This window comes from Hibiscus syriacus, unplaced genomic scaffold (genome assembly GCF_006381635.1).
Source record: "Hibiscus syriacus cultivar Baekdansim isolate YM2019G1 unplaced genomic scaffold, ASM638163v2 tig00112253_pilon, whole genome shotgun sequence".
Taxonomy (NCBI): Eukaryota; Viridiplantae; Streptophyta; class Magnoliopsida; order Malvales; family Malvaceae; genus Hibiscus; species Hibiscus syriacus.
In genome coordinates, this window is record NW_024063283.1 from 1,586,722 (window position 1) to 1,603,856 (window position 17,135).

At 34.2% G+C, this 17,135-nt stretch overlaps 1 pseudogene; it reads right to left on the bottom strand.

Annotated features, from left to right (window-relative positions):
• Positions 1 to 11,123: 11,123 nt before the first annotated feature.
• LOC120176757 lies at positions 11,124 to 11,749 on the bottom strand (annotated as a pseudogene).
• Positions 11,750 to 17,135: the final 5,386 nt, after the last annotated feature.

Below are 17,135 nucleotides of genomic sequence, written 5' to 3' on the forward strand. Positions count from 1 at the left end.
TCAACACCCAAGTATGAGTGAAAATTAACTTGGCATTTAAGAGGGATAGAGAGGTTAGAAGTGAAAGTTATTCCTTATATGTAAAGATTTTTTGATGTACCGAAACCTTTTGTGCTCAATGAAAGTTGTTTTAATATGGTCACTCTGGAATGATACATTTTGCATACATGCATTTGCATAGCATTTGTTTATTTAAGTATTTTTACTTGCATTAGTTATGAAAACATGGAAATAATTTATGGAGGGTTTTGTAATAGTAATACAAAGATCATTCATTCATATTACTGTCTCATCATCATGAACAAACAAATGGAAATCATGGAGTAATTTCATGAGGAATCATAAGATAGATGGAAAGAGCAGTTGACCAGGTTACAACGAGATATAAGGAATCAAACATCGAATTCTCTACATGAGAAATCAAATCGAATGATCCAGGTGTTGGCAACCAAGACTACTGATAGAGGGAAAATAAATGCTAAAGAACATCAGTGTTATCAGACTAATGCGTCAAGAAGGATAGCCTACTCTGGGGAATCCCACTCGAACCTAAAGAATAGCCTCATTAATCATGGGCAATCTAAGGATGGATTCAAACAGTTGAAGGAAATAATTGGAGCTATGAAAGGCGTTAATACATTCCATAAAGAACTAGAAGCAAGAGAGCTCAGCTTGGTCCCAGATTTGGCCATCCCACATAAATTTAGGATGCCTAAGTTTGAGAAATATGATGGTACAGTTGTCCCCTAATTCATCTAAAAATGTTTTACAGAAAAAATAGAAGGGTACTTAAAAGTCAATAATTTGCTAATTCACTCCTTTCATAATAGTCTCGCTGGGCTAGCGATGGTATGATACAATCATTTGAATAAAGAGTAGATCAAGACGTGGGTCGATCTAGCTGATGCCTTTTTGGGGCAATATCGATATGTCAAAGGTTTAGCCCCAAAATGTTAAGACCTTCAAAGAATAAGTATGAAAGCTACTGAAAGCTTTAAAGAATATGCCCTAAGACGGAGAGGAGTGACAGCACAAGTTCAACCTCCCATGTTAGAAGAAGAGATATCATATATGTTTCATAATTCTCTCTTAGCTCCTTTCTTCGAGTTAATGCTGATAAACTCAACAGGGGACTTCAAGGATCTTGTAAAAGCTGGGAATTAATTGAAAATGCAGCAAAGGAAACTTGAAAGTCACTTCCAAAAGTTCAACCGATAAAAAATAGAGAGTAAATGATGTGAATGAATGTCACGTCCAGAGCCCCCGCAACTGCAAAAGAAAAGGAACAAAGTTGTTTCCGACCAAAGAAAGTCTCTCGACCGAGAAATACTTTGGAGGTGTTCCAAACTTCTATCATAGATCTGTACCCTCATCTGATTAAAGGTCAATACCTCACATCGAGGCCAATAAAAGTACCACCAAACTCTTTGCCCATAGCTATGATCAAGATAATGTCTGTAATTTCCACTTGGGAGCATCTGGTATTCCACAAGGAATTGTAGGTCGTTGTTAAAGGAGATAGATATGCTTGTTGAAAATGGGACTTTGAAACAAGAATTGGTGGAACAGGATGACGAACTCGAGTGGGGCATCAAAGCACGATGTGTAATATTGGATTGAGTCAAGTGCCACTACATTAGATGAGTAATAGGGTATCCTAATTATTAGGAATAGATCATTCCATCCATCATGGAACTTGGTTCCATTTACAGCATCTTGTTTGAATTTGTTTTGTATCATTTCTCAGCATTTTTGTAAGGTTATTTAAATGAATTTATGCTACTTTAAAGATGGTGAGCATTGAATCAAATTTGTAACTTGAAATTCTTTGAATATCAACTGAATTAAAACTCTTTAAATGTTTAGAATGATTAGAGTTATAAATCTTTGACAATGTGACAAGATTGAAAATTGATAAACAAAGACCTTGGACCTTACCCCAGAAGATACACTCGAACACCATACATTTCTCTGCAGAGACCAATATAGCTTTCTCCTTTTATGAGGAAATGAACAGAGGCTTGGTATTCAGATACGCATAGGAGCAGACAACATGGGGTATCTCTTGTGTATGACATTACAAAACTAACTAGCCTAAAATTTGTAGAAAAAGTTCAGTTATGATCCTAATCTTCACAAATGGAATGGTAGAGTAGACGGATTTAGTATGGGTCAGTTATTTGAGGACTGAATTCTAAATATGGGATTGTCTGACCATCAAAAACACATACTATAACAGGTTCTTCTTGATGAACTTAAGAACATAATCTGAATACTCAAAAGGTTGATAAATTTATTATAGATTATACAATATGGGAGCGGACAACATGGGATCTCTTGTGTATGATATTGCAAAACTAACTAGACTACACTTATTTTGAAGACGTTCAGTGATAATTCTAATCTTCACAAATGGAATAGTGGAGTAGATAGATTTGTATAGGTCAGTTATTTGAGGACTGAATTCTAAATATGGGATTGTTGACCATCAAAAACATATAGACTATAACATGTTCTTCTTGATGAACTTAAGAACATAATATAAATACTCAAAAGGTTGATAGATTTATTATAGATTATACAAGAAAGCTAAGCTATTCCACTAAAGCAAATGGTTATAGAGGAAACTCAAAAGCCCGGCTTTATGAATAGATTGCATTCAAACCATTACATTGCTTGGTTACTCAGCAGTTCGACGTTTCTCTACTGTAATTGTCAAGTCAAATACTTTATGATGAGATTAACCCTTATGCTAGCCCAATAAAGGCAATTACAATAAAGTTGAATTCAGCTAGCCAAACAATGGCAAATTAAATCAAATTTTTCTAATAAAGAGTTTCAGTAAAATGGACTAAGGGAGTTGAGGAACACCTGTTATAGTAAACCTCACACAAGTACTCAGGAATTTTATATTTATACTGATGTCTCTACACTACCTCTTCTAAAAGTCTGTGAAGCTTGAACAAATGGAAGATTTTAGAGAATCAAAATAGAAGTGTTATAGAAAGACTAGTAATTTAATATACCAACTACGTCATTTTGTTCGCATATGGTTAAAATACCAAACCAAGAAAGAGGGGCATGTTATAATGTTCACAAGGACCGTGAAAGAAATGACATCTTTGCTGACCAAAACCTTAGAAAATAGGGAACTAACTTGAAGCCAACCCATCAATTTTGACACTTGTCAAAGAGCTATAACTTTGAAAATATTAAAAGAGTTGTTGATTTTTTCGATATTCTGTGAACTCATGTTCATGATTTGCTTCAATTATGAGCCTAAATTAAGAAGTAAACTTTACCAAATTCTTTCATTCTTTGATTTCTAAAATAAAATAAAGGAGAAAAAACATTTTAAAATAGGACAGTCTCAAATACGAAAGGTCCTTGAAGCATGTGATACCAATTCTACCTCTATTGAAGAAAATAATAAGCGATGTCAGAATAATGAAGCATTCCAAAATCTTGAAAGCAAGTAGTTCAGGAGGATAGAACTTGTAGTTCTTCCTTTGTTGTTGTCAATAACCTGTCGAGAAAAGATGATCACCCTATTTGAAAGGGGTAATATCCAACTCATAACATTTCTGTTAGCAAAATTGATCACTTCTTAAGTGTCGTGGCATCATAACAATATGTTTAGTAATACACAAGTGAGACTAGTCAAGGATGAAATTTTCGCACACAAATATGGATGATTCATGAAAGTACCTACATTGGGGCATGGCCAAAAGTCTAGGTCATGTTGGGATAACAAGTTTCAGACCAAAAAGATATTGAGAATGAGCCTCAAAACTTAGAGTGTTAGGGATAGACCATGAATTTGAGAAGATACCTTACAGAGCAAATCAGTCAAGCATCAATTAACTGTAGTGTCCTGAAAAAACAACTCTAATAACACAATCGATTTCCAAAGTTTCTTACCCAGTAAACTATTTCCCAAATTGGTAAGTCCTTCGGGCCATCAGTAAGTCTTTTGAGCATGATAATTAAATCCTTCGGGTCATCTGTAAGTCTTTCCAGCAAGATGACAATCCTTCGGGCCATCCATAAGACCTTCAAGTAGGATGTTTTCATATGAATGAGAAAGCGATTTCCAAAGTTTCTCTTTTAATGTTTTCATAAAATGAAATTTTTGAAAAGTAAGAAAGTGATTTCCAAAGTTTCTACCTAGTAAACTATTTTCCAAATTGGTAAGTCATTTGGGCCATAAGTCTTTTGAGCATGATGATTAAATTCTTTGGGTCATATGTAAGTCTTTCGAGCAAGATGATAAGTCTTTTGGGCCATTCGTAAGACCTTCGGATAGGATGTTTTCACATTAATTTCGAAAAAATAAGAAAGTGATTTCAAAAGTTTCTCATTTAATGTTTTCAGAAAATGAAATTTTTGAAAAGTAAGAAAGTGATTTCCAAAGTTTCTTACCCTAAACTATTTTTCAAATTAGACTATCAGATGTATGAGGAAAAAAAGATTATAAGGTAAAGAAAGTTAATCTTATAAGGGGAAAAAATTTGCTAGGGGTAAGAAGAAATTGACACAACTAAAGACTTACAAAATTGAAGATAATTTAATCATTAAGAGAATGAAGATCACTCTTACAGTCGTCCCCACCACAGATCAAGAAAACATGCATTTATACATGATACATGAATTTGTGTCATTGCAACATACATCATTTCATACATACATGATAAATTTTGATCTCCCTCATGAGGATGTCTGTTAAAATTTGTTTTGAGAAATTTTTGTCTCTCTTAAGTTGGTTTCTCTAGAAACTTCAATCGTGGCCTTCTTAAAACATGTTTCCTAAAAACCCAATCTTTCTTATTAAAAACCATTTCCTTGAAGTTTCTACTGACTCCTCGCGAAGAGGAATCAATCTTTGTTATTCTTAACTTCCTCGTGAAGAGAAGTCAGTCTTTGTTATTCTTAACTTCCTCGTGAAGAGAAATCAATATTTGTTATTCTTGACTTCCTCGTTAAGAGAAGTAAGTCTTTATTATTCTTGACTTCCTCGTGAAGAGAAGTCAGTCTTTGTTATTCTTTACTTCCTCGTGAAGATAAGTTAATCTTTGTTATTCTTGACTTCCTCGTGAAGATAAGTCAGTCTTTGTTATTCTTGACTTACTCATTAAGAGAAGTCTATCTTAGTTATTCTTGACTTCCTCATGAGAGAATCAATCTTTTTTATTCTTGACTCCTCGTGAAGAGAAGTCAATCTTTGTTATTCTTGACTTCCTCGTAAAGAGAAATCAGTCGTTGTTATTTCGACTTCCTCGTGAAGAGAAGTCAATCTTTGTTATTCTGACTTTCTCGTGAAGAGAAGTCAATCTTCTCGCGAAGAGGAGTCAATATTTCAGATTTGGTCTTCCTAAAGGGTAGTGAAGTAAATCAAATTCGGTTAAATCTTCCCTGAAGAGCAGTGAAATGAGTCAATGTTTCTCAAGTTGATCTCCCCTAAAGAGTAGCAGAGCAGATTTTTCAATCTTCAAATTTAGTCTTCCTGAAGAGCTATGAAACAAATCAAGTTCGATTCAATTTTTCCTGGAGAACAGAGGAATGAGTCAATGTTTCTCGAGTCTGATCTCCCTAAAGAGTAGTGGAGCAGACCCATCTTCCCTAAGATCTGATCTCTCCTAAAAAATAGCGAACAGTGTCATTTTCCATATTTGATCTTCCTAAAGAGTAGTGAAGCAAATCAATCTTAATTCAATTTCACTGAAGAGCAGTGTAATGAATAAAAAAATTTCAAATCTGACTACCCAAAGAAAAGCATATCAAGTTTTTTCTACCCTGAAATTACGAAAGGAGGTAAATCGTCATTCCCAGTGGAAAAGTTATAATGAGAAGAACTCATCTGAAGTAAGCGAAAAGTTCATAATGAGAAGAACTTATAGCTCATAAGTTTGAACAATTCAAGCTAAAAATGGTGTTTTATGTCTTTGCTCCATTCCTGTTTCATAGCAATGAGAAAACAGGGGCAGTTGTAATTGCCATTTTTACCTCAACCGTAACCTCCACGTTGCAGCTCCAGACGACGGTTCCAACAACTTCCAAGGAATACCAACTGTCCCTCCACGTTTCAGCTCCCACGACAATTCCATCAATTTTTAGAGGAACAATAGTTTTCCCTCCACGTTTCAGCTCTACCAACAAGTTGTCCCTCCTCGTTTTAGCACAGCTGCCACGCCGTGGTCTTAAGTGTTCCACATCGCCGGCAACTCACCCGTGGCCACCAATGCCCCCCGTCCGAATCAGCTCATCATCACAACACAAGATAATGTAATTTTTATTACATATAAACTGGGGGTTATAAAAACCCCAAAACAATATGTAAGAAGGACCCCAAAAAATTGCAGCAATACAAAGAAATCAAAAAGAAAATCACAACAAAGGTTTCTTACATTTTTTATTTTTAGCTTTGTATTTATATTTAATTTTTTTTTGAAATAAAAAAACAATAGTAAAGATGAATGATTTACCTTGTTCTTGGTTATTCGTCGGAGTCAAGGACATCGGAGAAACGTCGGTTGAAGGCTGAGGCTTTTTAGGTTTCGGTTTTAGTATTTTAGTCTCAAATCGGGACTTAAAATTTATGGGGATATTTTTTATATTCGACTTTTTGTGTGGGTGGTCGGAAGAAAGGATGGCCACCGATTTACGATAGCTGATGGTGAATTTTTTTTTTAGGTGCCCGGCCGGATATCAAAGAGGAGAAGAGGATTGAATTTTTCTCGGTTGAGAGAAAAAAGAATAAAAAAAGGGCTAGGTTAGCCAAATAGGGAAAATATATATATAATATTATATATATATTATTACCTTAGGTTTTGGGTTATTTACGTTTAAGTCACTCTTGTTTTTGTCGTGTTTTACACTTCGGTCACCGTTTTAAGGTTAAGTCCCTGTATATTTGTTGCGTTTTGCGTTTTAGTTTAGTTTTTAGGGGTAAATCACGCTAAAGTCATTGTACTTTAGCATGTTTTTCATTTAAGTTACTAGGTAGTGGTTAATCCCCATAAGCCCTCCTAGTTTAGGCATGTTTTTTATTTGGTCACCGATATTTCTTTATTTATTTCGATTTTCGCAAGGTAATTTCGATTTTTTATTTTAGTTATTATTATTTCTGTTATTTTTATTTATGAATATGATGCTATAGTTTTAAAATTTTAATTTGGTCACTGAAATGAAGATTCATTTATTTTAATTTGGATCTCAAGCTTTAATTCGTTTTATTTTAGTCATTGTCGTATATACATGCATTTTGCGTAAATATCTGATTTAGTCCTTAGTTTTAATAATTTCATTTAATCCTAGATATTGATGATGGTTAATTACGATTCTAGTGTTTTCTTGAGGGATATTTCTGTTAATGGCCATTACTTTTGCTTGGTTTACAGTTAGTCCTCAAATTTTATATTATTGTTTTTGTCCTAGATGAATGAAATTGGATTATTTACAATTGTAGTCTAACATGTAAAATATTTGCAATGTTTACCTTAATTTCATGTTATTTTTATAGTCTAATACCTTAAGTCACCATATTTATTTTAATCCATCATTTACATATTTGTTAATTTCTTGTTAGTTGTAATATTTTTAAATATTATTTTACTCGAGGATTTATAGAAACGCACCTAAACTGACAAGGAGTATGTTTCAAAAAATTTTAGAACAAGATAATGCATTTTATATTCATGAATTTATTTTTAATGTAATTAATGTATGTATTTTATCTAAAAATTTGGGCAATTATTTTTTTATGGGAAATCCATTGAAATGCCCCCTTAACTGACAAGGAAGGTATTTCGAGAATTGTTCGTGAAAAATAACAACCTTTATATTTTTCTAAAAATATCATAATTTAAATATATTCGAATTGTCAATTTCAATATTAGATGGCGTATAATCATTTAGGTACCGATTTCGGGCGTGTGGGGTGCTAATCATTCCCACATGTAATCGATTCCTGAACTCTTTTTTAAAATAAATTTCTGGTTAAATTATATCATTTTTATCTTTAATAATATTTTTCTTAAATTATTTAAAAGGTATATTTAGGTATTCGACTACCTAACCCAAAGGTTGATGGCGACTCCGAAAATATTATTTGTTTATTTTGAGACCCAACTTTTTCCCAAAATTAAGTTGGATCGCTCTTCACCATAGCCTTAAAAAGCTGTAAGGACCGTTCTGACATTTAGGATAAGATGAAATATAAAATTTTAAGAAAAGATTTAATATATAAGAAATTAAAAAAATTTAGAGCGGCTTTCGATAAAAATGTTAAGATGCACAATAATTGTTAATGTATTGTGTAATAAATTACTGCTTACCAGATAATGAAAGAAAGTTGCATAAAAAGTCTTCAAACACCTTCAGTGACCTTCCTGGTTTCGGCGTTATTTAAGACCACAACACCCATTGGGGCAGTACATGCAAAACAGATTTGTAGTGTTATTCTTCTTTCTTTCGGTTTCAAAGATTCAAAACGAGAGCGAGAAACATATAAAAACTCAAAAAAACGAAAAAAATCTAAAATTTTGACATTCCCGTTTGCAGCAAGTCTAGAAAGATGATAGCTTACATGGAATGGATCCTACAAGATACCGACGGGAAATCTAAACCCGATGGACGATATTCCAGCATATCTAAATTCCTCGACCTCCAAGGCAGCATCGAGAGCGGCGGGCAGTACCAGCGTAGCCAGCAGAGATTCGCGGTCTTTATCGCTGACCCGTTGGCTTTGATTAAACCGAAGGAGCAGATAATTAGCTCGGGTCGTTAAAGCCGCGTCGCGGGCTCTTCACTGACGGTTGCGGCAAGAGGCAACGGCCACTCCGTCACGGTCAGGCGATGAACGATGGAGGCCTCGTGATAGACATGCGTTACCGGAGGAAAATCTTTTTCCTTCCGCTATTACATCGATGTCTGGCGGGGCATTATGGGAAGTGTCTTGACACGGTGCATTTGGAGTTCGGCATGGCACCGACTCCGTCACGGTCAGGCGATGAACGATGGAGGCCTCGTGATAGACATGCGTTACACGGAGGAAAATCTTTTTCCTTCCGCTATTACATCGATGTCTGGCGGGGCATTATGGGAACGTCTTGACACGGTGCATTTGGAGTTCGGCATGGCACCGAGGTCGTGGACCGATTACTTGGGCCTAACGGTGGGAGGGACGTTATGGACGCCGCCGTCAGGGTCAGGCCTTCCGTTATGGTCCCATCCCCAAATATTCGAACGTAAAGGAATTGGAGGTTGTAACCGGAAAAGGGAGAAATAACCGTCCGCTCCGAAAGCCGAAACTCGGAGCTTTTTCGGAGTGCTCGGGGGGCTGGGTCAGTTCGGTATAATTACCCGAGCAAGGGTTAAGCTTCAGACAGCTCCAGACATGGTGGGTTTCAGTGCATGAGTAACGCTTTTACGTACGTATTCTAGGCAAGGGTTAAGCTTCAGACAGCTCCAGACATGGTGGGTTTCAGTGCATGAGTAACGCTTTTACGTACGTATTCTAGGTTGTTCCACCACCTCCACGTTTTATTTATTTATTTTTATTTATTTCTCAATCTTTCCTTTTTCACCATATGAGACAAATGCGACATGTCTTCTACTTACGTGACAACAACAAGGGCACTTATTGGACAGAAATGAAAAAAAAGAATGGAGGCCAAATAAATGAATAAAGCCTATGAATATTGTCAAAACAACATACATGATGTGTGTTAAAGATACAAAATTACACGTGCATAAGTCAAGAGGCAATGATAGCACACATACATTACTTTTATGTTCAATCATTCAATAAATACATGTTTAAATATTATATTTAAACACTTAAAAATCATATATCTAAACAATATGAGATTTGAGAAGCTCATGGGATTTTCAAACCACTTATTGTTTAGATGTGTGTTTTTAAGTATTTAAATATATCATTTTAAATATGTATTATTGAGCACTTGAACACAAAGCTGATACATGCGTGCATTGTTGCTTGACTCATGCAAATATGTGTCTTTGACGTGCATCACATGCCTTTGTCTTTTGGGCAAAATTCATATAATTTTTATATTTTTTCTTTTCTTTTATTTCAGTCCAAATCCGATTGACTTTTGTATAAATCAATAGAAAATGTTTTATATAAACTGCTTTTTACAAAACGTATCTTTATTTACGTAATAAAAATGTACTAGATTGGGAAAAATGTAAAATGAATATTAGATTGGAAAAATATTTTTATTAGATGGTATTTAATTTAAAGAGCCAATTAAAATACCATAAAACTATGAAATTTTAGTGTCAAAAGTTACTCTGACTTGTATGCACCTTGGTCTATGTGTACAACAAGAGTTCAGTTTGCAAACCTGCCAATCGGACAAGCTGACTCAGGTCAACATCCTATTCTTTAACACGTGTTTTTGCCTTGAAGTTTTTCAAGGAGGAGGAGCTGTATCACACGCATAACGAAACTATTTTAAATACATATATTATGAAATGTGAATAAACCACATGATTTTGATGGTGAATAAATTAATGTTATCCTTTGAAATCTCATATTCGAATTCAATGAATGTTAGATTATGAACGTTTAATATTAAATAGATGAAAATTATCTTTAAATAAATATTATTTTATATTTATCTTAAATTAATTAAAAATATATATATTATGACATGTGTCATCCACAATGAAGAGTGTCAAACTACATGAAATTTCCTTTCTTTTCTTTATCTTTTAAATAATTTAAATAATTATAATGATTAAAGTAATATATGTTCGTAGGTTTTCTTAATTATTAATAATATATCTTGTAGATACAACTGCTTAAATTCAGAATTTTAAGAAATAACAACATTTCCTTTAACCATTGAAATTATTTAATGGTTCAGTTTTCTTATATTTATATATATATATATAACCGTCAAGATTTTAAGGAAGATTTGTTAGATTTAATATCTTGAAAAATAAATAGATCAGACTACCAACAATCAGTTGATTTAGTGGGGTGAGGCACTAGGTACTTAATTATCAATTGAACGTTTGCGAATAGAGCAAATTGGATTGGAGGGTCCTCGCAAAGAAATTATTACGCTCTTCAAAATCAATGATATGTGATTGGCTTAGAAGTTCCAAAGAAATGACGATGACTGTGAAAAAACATTGCAACCGTTTTCATCATCATCGACGCTGTAGTCAATAGGTGGAGGAGGATAGAGTTGATCACCAGGAAAGTGGTTACTCATCGGTGAATAGAAGCCGTAATCCGACATCCCTTGATCCTTATAGTTATCCGACATGTTCACAAACGACGACCAACCCGTTTCATGCTTCTCTATTTCTAAATCCGTCAATGAATTATTAATATTGTTGTTGTTGTTGCTGTTGGTAGTTTCATCACCGATTTCCTGTTCGTCAACCTGGTTAGCAAACCTGGCCGCCACAACTTGAATTTCCGGCGGGCTAAGCGACCTCCCACCGGTTATCTGCGGCGGATTGTCAGGGAAATTGAAGTTAGCATCAGGGCCGCGTAAACAATAAAGAGCGGCATCAAACGCCTTGGCTGCTTTCTCGGCCGAGTCGAAGGACCCTAACCAAATACGCTCACGGCTGTTGGGAAGTCGAATTTCCGACACCCATTTCCCCCATTTCCTCTTTCTTACGCCCTGTACTTGGAGCTTCTGCTGCTACTACTACTTGTGTCCGAGAGACATGTTCCGTTGAAGATTGTGCAGATTGGCTTCTCCATTATTTCTAATTTGTTCGTAGAAAAATAAGTTTATGAGGTTGTGACACTGAGTTAGCTTCGGGTAAAAATAATGGTTGCTCATTCAGAGTTTTATAAGGTTCACCATTATTTCATATTTATAGTGCTTTCGTCAGAGGATCACACTAGCGTTTTTCGTCGAAGGACGATGCTCAATAGGAAACACGGTACTGGTGAAGAAACGATGCTCAAATTATGAATTCCTGACATCTTCAAAAATTTAGAAGTTTTCTTCAATATAAAATTATAATTCTTTTCACGTCTAGGTTGATTAAGATAATATTTATTCAAAAAAATTTAAAATTTTTCTGTTAACGTGCACACCCTGCTGAAGCATTGTTTGACCCCAAAATCTATAGAAAAATAATATTATTTTTATGAAAAAATAAAGACGTTCATTTACTGCAGTTGCAGATCCTTTGTAACAAAAAAATAATAATAATAAAGACGTTCACTTTACGAAATTGGAAGGTTGACGGAAATGGGAGTAAATAGAATGTACGTCAAAACGCGTTTGACAAGTGAGACGGGTAATCTCTCGGGGCAGGATAAGTTGTGCTCGGTTATAACAAGTTAGCAAGCGAGTCATATTCGGCTCCTGCATTCCTTGGGTGCGGTACATGGGCGGCCCAACTAACTATTCCATTTTTAGCTAAAATGAAATGGTCGGTCTCTAGTTCCTAATGTTTCGACTGTTAAAATTAATGCTTTAACACATGCTATATAACCTTAACATCCTCCAATGTCTAGAAGGGTACCGAGAGTCCCTTTAGCTCAAGATTATACCTTATTTTTAATAAACGTTTAAAACATGCATTTTATTCTAAGATCGAAATATGAAAATTTAAACAAATAAAAAATTCATTAACCATTCTAAAGTTTTAATTTCTAAAGTTCTCTAATTTTAAGGTAGAGAACCAAGTTCTCTAACTAAGTCTGAACCCTAGATAACTATGATAAAACTAATAAAATATAAAAGGTAAAAATTAAATTATGATTGATTCGAAATATTCCAATTTGCTCAACATTTAAAACAAGAAGAATTATCCTCGAAAAATCACGATTTTATTTTAAAATAGATGGTAAAAAATATTAATATTTTTATTTTATGTTAAATATCAAACCTCGTTTTATGTAATTTTTTTATACAAATAATCAAGGAGAGTTTGATTATCTTAAACATTAGACGAATCGAAATCTTTTGAACCTACCTTGTTTTCATCTCTGTCTTTAAGATTAAGGTAGCCGAGTAGTGCGGGTCACAGTCATACGGTGTAACATCTCTATCTTCTTTTTAATGCCTTTATAGTAATTCCTATGACTTCTACTTTTTATATGTTTCTGTCATTGGAATTTATGAAGGCTTAGAACTAGGGTATCGGAGTAGTGTTGCCTTAGTTAAGGTTTTAATCCATTTGACTTTAGTCCTTCTCATAGCTTGCTATCGTTGACTTCTGTGTATCATTCTCTTCAGGTTTTCTCTTTTTAAATTTAGTCGGGTCTTACGTTTCTATCTATATGCACAGAATTTTTACGCAATGATTTATTTGCAAGGATTACTTCCCATTACAGACGCGCATATGAAGACTATTCAACTATGTATTTACTTATTTATTCATACATGCATTGCATTTTATCTTTATTTTAATTTTCTGAGTGCCGGAGGTCTTCCACGGAAGCTGCTCTCAACCTTGCGTATGGGGCAAGCCTACTACCCTACCTTCCCCTTACCCAATTATATATGGGAATAGGGTTTTGTTGTTGTTGTGTACTTAAAATCCATGCATGAACCAACTTATCTTAGTGGTTAAAAGAATCATTGTTATTCTTAGAGGTCACGAGTTCTAGCATCAGCGACTGCAGTAAGGTGATTGAATATTCATTGTCAAATAGTTAAGAGTATTTAGAACAAATATTACCTTGTAATCACCTAAGCTTAATAAAAAAAAACATACATATATGAATTGTCGTAACCGGTTTTCGTCCGGGCACGAATTTTTTTTACTTCGCGGGAAAAGTGATGTTTAATAAATGGTTTTTTTTTAATATTTTTTATAATTTGGGAGTCGCCATCGGCCTTTTGGGTTAGGTAGGTCGAATACCTAAAAATTATCTTTTAAAAGAGTTTTAAGAAAACATCAATTAAAAGATGAACTGATCTGCGTTTATAACCAAAAATTCGTTCTTTTTAATAATAAAAAGGGATTCTGGTCGGTTACGTTTAGGGAAGGATTAGCACCCCTACAACGCCCAAAATTGGTACTTTTTAATTATAAATTGTCTCTATCATTAAAAAATCAAAATATATTTAATTTATAATCCTATTTAATTCAAATATTTTTTAAGAAAATATATTAAACATAAATAAGATATTTACTTATTTAGAAATATCAGAAAAGGACTTCTAGGTGCTTTAAGACAGCTCTTTTCTTCGATATTAATAAATATTATAATAATTTAAATAAAACTAAATTATAATTTTTTATAATATTTAATTTTAAAATATCAGAATAGGACATCCAGTTGTATTAAGACTGCCATTTTCTTTGATATTGAAAAATAAATAAATATTAAAATATGATAAAAAAGTAATTTATGTAAAATCAATTAAGATTTAATATAAATTATATTTATTATATTATAAGACTATATAATAATATAAAAATAATTTAAATATAAACAAGTAAAATTAAACATAAATAAACAATAAAAATAAAATTAGAAACTATATATTTAAAAGCAGTAAAACTTTAATAAATGAAATATTTAAAATTAGTGACTAAATTATAATCTATAAAATTAAATACCTAATTTGTAATTAATATTAAAATTACAGGGATTAAACATGCTATTCTCCTTATTTATTAATTTAGTGACTACAATAAATTATAAAATTCATATATCAAATTAAATAAATTGAAATATGATGTTCGGGGTTTAAAATATCAATATTAAAATTAAAGGACTAAATAGATATTTATCCTAAATATATTATTTTAATATAAAGGACTAAAATAAATAAATTAAAATTAAAGAACCGGATTAAAAGGATTATAAATTGATTATTGACTAAAATGTAAGGATTACAATTAGGATGGCTGCGGAAAGAGTTTAACCTTTAGTTAATTACAGACAACCATCCCAAACGGCGTCGTTCGGGGAGGGCTATTTAAGTCCCTAACCGGCTGGCCGAAGGGCTAATTACAGACAGACCCATCCCCAAAACGGCGTCGTTCGGGGAGGGCTATTTAAGTCCCTAACCGGCTGGCCCGAAGGGCCAACTCTCAAAACAGAGAGAAGCACCGGCCGGCAGCCGTTCGCCGGCGTTAACCTCGCCGTCGGCCACCGCACACCTAAATATAGATCGGACCATCCTATTGATGGTTCCGATGACCGGTTCCCTTAAAACATTCCCGATCGGAGCAAATCTACGAAATACCTTCGGTTTTCGAAGGTTTCCGATGACGTGTGAAGGCTCCGGTGATGTTGCAGCTTCCTCAGTAAGTATCTCTCCGTTCTCCTTGCTTATTTTGGTGTTTGTGGTTGCTGGTTTGCTCGTTTTTCTTTTGTTTTTTTTTCTCTCTGTGTTGGTTGCCGTGGTTTCCTTCTCTCTGTCCTTTCTTTGCAAGTTGTCAATGGCTTTATAGCCATCACCGGTGTGACTATCGGACCGGGTAAAAGAGTGGAGTCTGGTGAGTCACGGACTTCCAGTGGTGACTCACCGTTGGGGCGACATGTGTGCGGCTGGAGTGGCTCTTCTGGAAGCTTCGACGAGATGTGGTAGCGGTGGAGATGGTGGGAGAGCTGCGGCGGCCGCGTGGCCCTAGGGTATCATCACCCTAGGGTTTGTGCGGATGAGTGGGCCGTTGGATCTCTCAGATCAACGGCTGTGATGCTGAGGCGGCGGCGCACGGGGCTAGGGTTAGAAAACCCTAGCTGAAACCCTAAATGTTTTAGGGTTTCCATCTGGTTTGGGCCAACGGGTTGTTTGTAACTGGGCCGGTCCAGTTTTCATTGGGCCTATAATATTTTTTATAATAATAATAATATATATATAATAATAATTATTTTATTATATATAATAAATAAATAAAATGGGTAAAAAATTAGTATCTTCAGCTGCCCCTTTGCTCATTCTTGTGTTAACAAGAATAGGGCAAAGACGAAAAGATAATAAATTTTTTTATCCATTTGACTTCACTTGATATAATGGTAATGTTGAATAATTCTTCTTTGGGATTAGTTCTTCTAATTATGAACTTTCCACTGGGGATGACAATTTATCTCCTTCTGTGATGTAATCTAGCAAAGGTTGAACAAGCTCTTCTCATTGTGAACTTCTTCTTATTCATATGAGTTCTTCTCATTGTGAACTTCTTATGGAAATGCTGATGATGATATATCTCCTTTTGTGATAGAGTCATGCAAAAGGTCGAACAAGCTCTTCTCATTATGAACTTCTTTTTCTTTCTTCAGATGAGTTCTTCTCATTATGAACTCTCTGGAAAAGTTGATCCATCGAGTGATGAATTCGAGCGAAAGTTGAACAAGTTCTTCTCATTATGAACTCTTCTTCTACTTCAAATGAGTTCTTCTCATTATGAACTCTTTCACTGGGGATGCTGATCCATCAAATGATGAATTCAAACAAAAGGTTGAACAATTTCTTCTCATTATGAATTTCTTCTTCCTTCTTCAGATGAGTTTTTCTCATTATGAACTTTTTTCTGGAAAAGCTGATCCATCAAATGATGGATTTGAGCAAAAGGTTGAACAATTTCTTCTCATTATGAATTTCTTCTTCCTTTTTCAGATGAGTTCTTCTCATTATGAACTTTTTTCTGGAAAAGCTGATCCATCAAATGATGGATTTGAGCAAAGGTTGAACAAATTCTTCTCATTATGAATTTCTTCTTCCTCTTCAGATGAGTTCTTCTCATTATGTACTTTTTTCTGGAAAAGCTGATCCATCAAATGATGGATTTGAGCAAAAGGTTGAACAAATTCTTCTCATTATGAATTTCTTCTTCCTTCTTCAGATGAGTTCTTCTCATTATGAACTTTTTTCTGGAAAAGCTGATCCATCAAATGATGGATTTGAGCAAAAGGTTGAACAAATTCTTCTCATTATGAATTTTTTCTTCATTCTTCAGATGAGTTCTTCTCATTATGAACTTTTTCTGGAAAAGCTGATCCATCAAATGATGGATTTGAGCAAAAGGTTGAACAATTTCTTCTCATTATGAATTTCTTCTTCATTCTTCAGATGAGTTCTTCTCATTAAGAACTTCTACTGGTACTGTTGATCCATTGAATGATGGATTTAAATCTTTGCTAAAATCTTTGAAATTCCTGTCAAAATTCAACA